The sequence below is a fragment of the Mytilus edulis genome, chromosome 10 (assembly GCF_963676685.1).
Source record: "Mytilus edulis chromosome 10, xbMytEdul2.2, whole genome shotgun sequence".
Classification (NCBI taxonomy): domain Eukaryota; kingdom Metazoa; phylum Mollusca; class Bivalvia; order Mytilida; family Mytilidae; genus Mytilus; species Mytilus edulis.
The window spans coordinates 36,882,252-36,892,182 of NC_092353.1; positions in this window are offsets into that span (position 1 = coordinate 36,882,252).

Below are 9,931 nucleotides of genomic sequence, written 5' to 3' on the forward strand. Positions count from 1 at the left end.
GTGTAAAACCACTCAAACAGGAAAATCATAAGTTTAATTTATGTAAAAAAAAAACGAGAAAAAATTATGAACCACATCAAAATACGACAACCACTGTCAGGTTCAGATACAAACAAATGCAGCAATTTTTAACGTTATAATAGGTACCACATTCATCCTTACACAAACAAATGCAGCAATTTTTAACGTTATAATAGGTACCACCTTCATCCTTACACAAACAATAATGTAATAATACAACTTAGAAAGACGCACTATAAAATATAAGTCAAAATGGCTTAACCATTAACTCAATCAATATTAAAACAAACAAGTGGACACACACTGAACGAATAAATTTGATTTGAGACATAATGTAAATACAAAATCAATAAAATAAGGGGTGAAATGTTACACGATATCAGAAAGACAGCCATAACCTTGGACAGTATGCCGCCAAATAAAATAATGTACACAGGTAAATGAAAATAATTTTGTTGTAAGGTGTAAAGTAATGGAATAAGAACATGTTTTTTATAAGATTAATAATTTTGTTGCTCGATGTTAGTACGAAACATGCCAATTATAATTGTCTTTCGTGAATGTGTATGAAAACAGACCGCCATTAAATAGATAAACAAACTTATATCAACGCTATAATAGGCAGTTGAAAGCCAAGATACTTAGTAATTATTAAATTTATTTATATATAATAAAACATATATGCAGCAATTAAAAAAAAACTGATAGAATAACAAAAAGAGTATTTCAGCATATACTACATGTATATATTTTCCCTTTTTTAAAACTTTCTTCCTGTATGTTCTACTTGATAAAAACAGACGGTAGTATTCTTCTCTGCGTTTTATCTTCTTTCTACAGAGTGTTTGCCATTTGTGAAACTCAGGCATGTAGAACATAGAGGATTTGAGTTGATATATTGATACTTTCATCTGTAATCTGTGTTGAATATTCGAATATCAGTTCCAACTATTTGGTTTATTTTCACTTAAACCAATTACTCATGCTTCGTTGTATTTTTCAAACAATTCTAGAACTCGTGTTAATGAGTTGCCATTTGCATAATCAAGAGCACATTTTCCATATATATCTGTAAGATGAAGATCTGCTCCTCGATCTAAAAGAAACTTGGCAAAGTCAACAATGTCATCGTTCTCCTGACTTCTGATTGTTGTTCTGCATATCATTATCAAAGGTGTAGTATCAGAATAATCTATCAAGTTTACATTCATTTTCCCATCTATCAATATTTTAGCCATTTTAAAATTGCCTTGATTAATGGAGGCAAACAATAACTCTTCCTCGTCATCGATTTGGTATTTAGAGGCCGAAGACAAATTCTTTAAACAGTTAAATTTTTCCTTACATATTGTTAAGAAAGACATGTCTGGTTGATATTGAGGAACAATAATGAAAATTAACTTAATGACTTCTTATTTATATACTTTGCCTATCCTTGATGACCACAAAAACAAAAAAATGGATTAAATACAAAATAAATTAAACATCAAACCAATCATATTTATTTTGTATTATATTGAAATGTCAGTCTTCTAAGGATTTAGAATGAGGTAGACAAAAAATCATTACAATAACCTTAGTTTAAGGTAAATACCAACTACACAAATAGTAATGTTTTCGTCATTATGTATATCATGTTGATATACTCTTAATATCATAGAATGTCCTTCAAATAATGTATTGAACTGTCTGTTACAACAAACTGTTAAATTAGTGTTTGTTTGATATTGAAAAAAAAGCCATCGAATATACACTTGATTATAAAATGCAAGATAATATTTTTGATGTAAAATGATATAAAACCGATCGAGGGTTGGATATATATATCAAAGATACCAGGCTTATAATTTTGATATACCAGACGCTTGTTTCGACTACATAAGACTCATCAGTGACGCTCAGACCAAAATAGTTTAAAATAACCCTTTGCAACCGTAAATGATATCAATTTCATCACGGTCGACTGATACAACCCGATTGGCATTTATATATTTTATATATTTTTATACATACAATTATTTGTATTACCTTTAAGCCTTCATTTGAATAATGATTTCTTTCATATTTTGTATTGGAATCGCAATGAGGTATTATTTTTAAGATGACACAAGACTCATATTTAGGACATAGAAATTTTAATAACTCTTTACGCTTAGTAAGAAATCTGATATTACATTACCCACGATTTATTTCTTTTAAATCATCTCTATTTCAATAATTAAAAAGAACTCCTTTTTCTTTTAATATTTTTTAAGCAATCAAATATGTATTAATGTTAGTACACTTAGATAGTGGATAACATTAATTTACTGGACATCATTACCAACATCAATACTATGCATGTGTTAACGTCGAGGGACCTTGTCGACCTATTTTATCGCTGGCCTAAAAACACTGATGTCTTGAGTTCGATTCCTGCAAGTGACTGCTGTTTAATAAACAAGGATTGTCAGTTTTCCTACCGTATGTCAGTAGTTCTCGTCGGGCGGTTCCCCCCACCAATAAAAACTGAGGCGCCCTTGCTGCAAATCGCACTAAACACAAACTAATCAATCAAATTATAATGTGTTAACATTAAGATTAAAACTAAACAAACACATTAGTAAGGAATTCAACAGCTGACCTTTGTCCGGCCGGCGATGTTGACACTTCTTTCGGCTCTAAAGTTTAAAGTATATATTTCACATCTGTGTCTTGCATTTGTGTTATGTTCCCCCTAATGCCATCTCAATTCATCATTAGAATATACAGAATCTGATCTATATGCTGATGATACGACTTTACATTTGTCATCTAAATCTATTGTAAATTTAAATATGTGTTTGAATAAAGACTTAGACAATGTTATTAAATGGTGTAAAGAAAATGATATGACGTTAAATAGCAAGAAATCAAAATGTATGCTTGTTGGATCAGACAGAAAACTGGTAAACTGTAATGATTGTTTATGTGTTTTATCACAAGATAATATCGCTTTAGATAATGTTGAAGTTGAAAAACTTCTCGGAATTCATATTGATAAAAACCTATCATGGTCAATTCAAATTGATAAAATATGCGAAACTATTTCAACCAGAATATACTTGTTAAAAAGGTTGAAACGTTATTTACCATTAAAGGGTCTTATTCTTTTTTTACAATAGCTATATATTACCCATTATTGACTACTGTTGTACAGTATGGGGTCTCACCACACACATTAATCTGGAGATGATACATAAGCTCCAAAAACGTGCTGCAAGATTATTTTTATCTGTTCCTTTTGGTTTTCCATCAACAGTAATGTTTAAAAAAACTTGCATGGATGACTATATTTACGAGGATACACTATTTTCAAGCTGTGTTAATGTTTAAGTGTATGAATGGTCTAGCACCTGATTATCTATCTATTAAATTTACTGCTTGTGCTGATCTTTATAATTATTGTCTGAGGTCGACAACATCAGGACTTCTCCATGTACCAAGACCTAATTCTGCTTTTTTAAAAAGAACATTTAAATATTCTGGTCTTATTACCTGGAATAATTTACCAAATAATATTAAAGAAATAGATAATTTAGATACATTTCAGACCAACTGTTCAAACTATTTTCTAACTGAACAGAATAAAGATGCACGAAACTAATGTATATTTTTTCTTCTTCTACTGAATGCATATATGTGCTTATTCAATATTTAAGCTGCTATATTTAACTGTATTATGTGTTTTATTTTGTATGTATTTTTTTCTGTTTTCTATTTGTATTAATAGATTTTGAAGGCCTCATGGAAGATTAACATGTAATTGTTAAATGTGTTACCTTCGTTAAATAAAGAATTTTATTATTATTATTTATTAACAACCAATCTGGTTTGCAAAGATCACATCCATACTTATAATGTTTATTTTTGTTAAGTTCTTGTTTCGTTTACAACTTTCGTTAGTAGTCATGCTACAGCTACATTTTAATATTTTGAATAGTTTTGGTGTAACAATTGTTATGTTTCATAAAGAGTAAAATAACAAAATTACAGAAATCTCAGAAACATTCGGAAAGTCTCTTAGCAAATGTCAAAATCAAAAGCTCAACACATCAAACGAATGGATAGTATTACACTGACAGTTTTAAAGTTTAAGTTCGATTCAATGTCAATAATAATTCAACATGTTTACAACAACATTTTTGAAAAAACACCAGTTCGTGATTGGTCAAAAAGCAACCGTTTTCAATCTGAAAAAAAAATATATGTTATTGGTCGTCAACGACTGGCCTGAATGCCAAAGTTCTGCAACAAACACTAAAGACTTTCTGCTTCAATAATTCTCTTATTATGCCATTGTTAGATTATAAGTGTGACTGATAACACTCATTGATTCATGTATGTGTTATAGTGTGTAATATTGTATGACTATATTTAATTAATTTCAATAAGTATTTTTAGGGAAAAGGTGTTTGCTCATTGTGGAAGGCCGTATGGTGACATATAGTTGTTAATTTCTGTAATAGTTGATATCTTTTGAATAGCTGACTTGGGACAGGTACATGATTGATCAGCCCTTCTCAATCCTGGGACAGTAGTGTTAAAACACAGCATATGAACAAACATGAAAAATCAGAGGCATGTGATTTAAATCAAAAGATTGTTACGAGGTACTAAAACACATAACATCTTAACAAAAGAAGCAACGAAACAACAGTATTCACAGCAACGGTAATTCTGTTCAAATCAATAAGCTAATAGAGAAATGTTGGTCTCCCAGATTATCAAACAGTGCACATCTATTCAACTTTTTGCAATTTGTTTATTTCTGTAGATTTTCATTTACTCTTATATAAAAACAAACGGCTCTTTCAAACATTTTTGTAAATGATACCAACACCGCACATAAAGTAACATTGTTTACTTTTTATAAGATCAAAGTTTGTTCCCAAAAAAAACTATATGTGTCGTGTAACATATTATTTGTAGATTTTAAGTCGTTGTCATTTTTGTTACGAGGAAGATGAAACTGAAAACCAGAACTCCAAATGCCAATTATAACTAGTGCATAATCTAAATAATTAATGTTTATTCAATATGCTTTTCGTGACCAACAGTGAAACTGCATGATACTAAAATGAGGCGTCCATAAGGCCTTTGCATGTTATGTAAATTCAAAACCACGACTATCTAAAACTTGGATGCCTAAATTTACGCCTTAATCCAACCTTCCCTAATTTTCCAGTCGAAATTATTACCCTTCTATCTTGATACACCAAGTTTGCCCGACCTCCCTATTTAAATGTATATCACCCCCCCCCCCCCCCCCCCCCAACCACCACCACCACCAACAACTAAAATAAGCGTGAAATATTTTCACTGAAGGTTAATCAAACACCAATCAAACTTTCTATCACAACACTACAAATAACTCAAAAATTAATGTTGAATTGCTTTTTATATTAATATTCTATTATTTCGGCATACACGAAAAGAATATTTTAACTTTAACATAGAGTAACAAGTCTGTTGTCGAAATATATGTCGTATCCGCTGCATGGACAATTAATGTCTTTTAACATGCACATACTAATCATAAACTTCTTTCAAAATTTGTATATGTTAGAAGTAGCGTTTTAGATTTGAATTAGCGCAATGTAATATTTAATTCTTTAACAACATGTTTTACAATATATATAGGTATAATAAAGGTATAATAAATATATACTTAATATAAATTACAATAATAGACGATCATGACAAATAGAATAAAGCTACAAAATATGAAAATGCGTATGTGATATGCACACTTCGCAAAATATAAAAATGTATGTTTGATATACACATGTGAGAAAATTTTAAAAAAAGATTGAGAATGGAAATGGTGTGTCAAACTGACAACAACCATACCAAACAGTAAAGAGTAAAATAAAAAAAATAACACATCACAGCAAGAAAATCCCCAAAACGGAGGCGGACTTCAGTTTGATACCCACATTTATAAATTGTGAAAATATTTGTTTGTAAATATTATGTTGGTACGTCAACTTCCGTCTTGGGTAAGAAGTAGCTTTGTCCTATAAACTTCTTCAAGGACTTTTCAAGGTCGACATTTCTTTTTGGATATTCCAAAGATGGCTGCGATATATTGTCTGTAATGGGTAAATAAAGTGAGTACAAATAAACTAATTCATTTAAGAGAAAACAATATAATTATGGTGTTGGTCATTTTTTTCTTTGTATAACTTATAAAACGTTTTATGTGGCTTTCTTAACTTTCGGTTAAAAGCGTATCTTTTGAACTTAATCTGGACGGCAATTATATCATTTTTAAACAAATAGGTTGTTCCCAATGATTTTGCATTGTAGACGCCTGAACGTACTACAGTACATTATAATATCATATTTCGTATTTTGTAATTATAACCTAATTAAGAAATTTTAGATTTTGAGGGTTTTATAATTAAAAATCTTAGTCTATTTTAAAAACGTGTAAAGGAACTGGCGACTTATAAATTTCTGTGATTTTTCTTTTATTCCGTGTAATAAATGAATGTAAATTTACTATGAGGAACTGTTTTAACAGTTTTTAATTAAGTGGTATATTTTTCATAACCTTTTTCTTTCTTTTCTTTAATCTGTTGAAAAGAAAACCTATCGTTTAGACCTACTAACAATGTCTGAAGGTAATGTCGGTAGAATTTATTTTGATAAACCTACCTTTTATAAATTACAATTACGTGATATTCCGTGATGATTTTAAAGATGGTTTAAACAATGAAAGATTAGAATTCGATACTGCAAAAAAAAAAAAAACCAACAACATTACTTCTTTTTTAAATGAATTTAATTAGTCATGTTAAAAAAGAGATTAATAATATAAGTATGGCTGAGGCAACGTACAATTGAGCGAGCGAAAGACCGGGCAATTTTTTTCTTTAGACGAGACCAATTTCCGATTACAATTTTATTTAATAGTAACTGTATACCCAAATGACAATAACTTATGTGTTGTCAGTTTCAAATTATTTATCTTTCGTTTAATCCCTACATCTTCTATTTCCTCGAAAAAAGTTATGTTTTTTGCAGTATCGAATTTGAATCTCTCATATGTTTAAACCTTCTGAATAATTATGAATATCACGTAATTGTTTAATTTATAAAAGTTAGGGTTCATCAAAATAAACCCTCTTTAATTCTATGGAAATTAATCCTTTTCCGAACCCATTGTATAAAAACATTTAATCAACGTGTGGCTGCCAGTGATATCAGAAAATTATTGTTGTCTCGATATTGAGTTCAAATACCAGCTACAAATGTACGGCTTCCGCATGTTTGTAGATTTAACGTTGTTGTGATAATATCTGTATTTGGTGATAAAGGTAGAAATACGTATAAATCAAAGTTTTATACATCGATTATGAGAAGTCGACTGCATTTTCCATAAATGAATAGATATTTGTAAACACAAGCTTTAAATGTTAAATATAAGCAGACTGCAACATCTTAGTATACTTTTGAATACAGTCAATTTTGTATTTTACAGCTGCTAGTGTAATAGTTGAAATAGATGCTACAGATGACCATCAGTAGTCATCATGCTGCAGAAATATTTTAATATGTAAGTTAGTTTGAGTGTAAAAATGTTAAATAAAAAGTAAAATAGCAAACATACCGAACTCCAAGAAATTTTCTAAACGTAGAGTCCTTAAGCAAATGGCAAAATCAAAAACTCATACATATCAATCCAATGCAGAACATTACACTAACATTTTAAAAGTATAATTTCAATGCCACGTGTAGTTAATGATAATACATAATATTTACAATAACATTTTTGAGAAAAAATATCAATTCTAAAAAGCAACAGTTTTCAATTTAAAAAAATATATATTATTAGTCGCCTTTATCTGTCCTGAATGCCAAATTTCTGCAGCAAACAAAACAGACGGCCTTTTAAGATAATTATCTCGTTATGCTACTGTTTGACCTCGAGTGTGAACGACAACGGCCTTTTTTGTAATTTTTAGTTAAAAACAATTCTACTTTCCATTAAGGAATAGATATGTGTAAATAAAGGCAACAGTAGTATACCGCTGTTCAAAACTCATAAATCCATGGACAAAAAACAAAAACGGGATAACAAACTAAAACCGAGGGAAACGCATTAAATATAAGAGGAGAACAACGACATAACACTAAAATGTAACACATATAGACAAAATCCCACGAGAATAACAAATATAACATCAAAACCAAATACATGAATTTGGGATAGACAAGTACCGTGACACGTCTTATCGCAATGTGAATTTACACTCAAAAATAAGAGAAAACAAACGACACAACGTTATAATGTAATACACACAGAAACGAACTATAATATAACAATGACCATATTCCTGACTTGGTACAGGGCATTTTTAAAGGAAAAAATGGTGGGTTGAACCTGGTTTTGTGGCATGCCAAACCTCGCACTTTTATGGCCATGTGAAATATAACATCAAAATGACAACACAGGACTACAATATAAATAAATTGGAGAACACAATTGACAAAGAATCACACGAACAACAGCCAACAAAAGGCAACAAGTTCAAAATTTTAATACGCCAGAAGTGTATATAGTCCACACAAGACCTATGTGTGACGCACAGATACAAAAGTTTGAAAGCCGAAACGAGTACAAAGTTGAACAGCATCGAGGACCAAAAGATCAAAAAGGTTGTGCCAAAAACGGCAAGGGTTTTCCGTTAACTTACCAGAAAATCCCTATAATTTAGAGTAATTTATACTTTTGCAAACAGTAAATTTAATAAAATGAATATTCAAAAGATGTACATGATAAAGCTGAAGTATTAACTAATTACAGGAAACAACTGAAATACATTTACATAACCAGACATTTGAAACACAAAAGTAGACACATCCGAATACGTTTAAACCTCTACGCCAGTGACGTCCTAAACATAGCTTTTAATGTTAGATATAAGTTGACTTCGTCTGAATATACTTTTGAATACCATCAATTATCTTTCTTCTCTGCTTCTGTTATAATAGTTGACCTAGATGCTACAGATAACCATCTAAACAAAAGTGATTTAAACAAATGTGTCAGTAGTCATGCTGCAGATACATTTTTAATACATTAGATAGCTTTGGTATGAAAATTGTTATGTTACATAGAAGGTAAAATAACAAAGATACCGAACTCCAAGGAACATTCTAAATGGAGAGTCCCTCCTAAACAAATGGCAAAATAAAAAGCTCAAACACTTCAAACAAAGGGATAATATAACACTAACCGTTTTAAAGCCTAATTTCTATACAACAATAATAATAATTCAAATATTTACAACAACATTTGAAAAAGCACAAATTCGTGATTGGTCCTTAAAGCAACGGTCTTCAATCTGAAAAAAAAATGTTATTGGTCGTCCATTTTGCCAAAGTTCTGCAACAAGCAATACATGAAGACGTTTAAAATAATTATCTTATTATGTCATTGTTAGACTATAAGTTTGACCGAGAACGCTCATTTATTTATCTGTATCAACGTGTGTAAAATGACTATATATTTTAAAATGAACTCTAATAACTATCATTTAGGAAAAGGTCGTTGTTCATTATGGAAGACCGTACAGTGACCTATAGTTGTTAATTTCTGTAATATTTGGTCTCTTATGGAGAGATGTATCATTGTCAATCATACAACATGTTTGTCTAACTTTATTCGCAAGACCAACGCGAGAAAACATAAAAAGTCAAGGCTTATTTTCCTACAAAAAAGTACTTAATACCATAGTACGTAGCAAAAACGAAATGCAACTCAGTTTTTATAATATCTATATTTTGTTTACTTAGCACATAAAGGTTAAAAAAACGTATAAATCAAAGTTTTATATGTCGCTTATACACTGGTGGTAAGCGGATGGTCGTAACTAAAAGT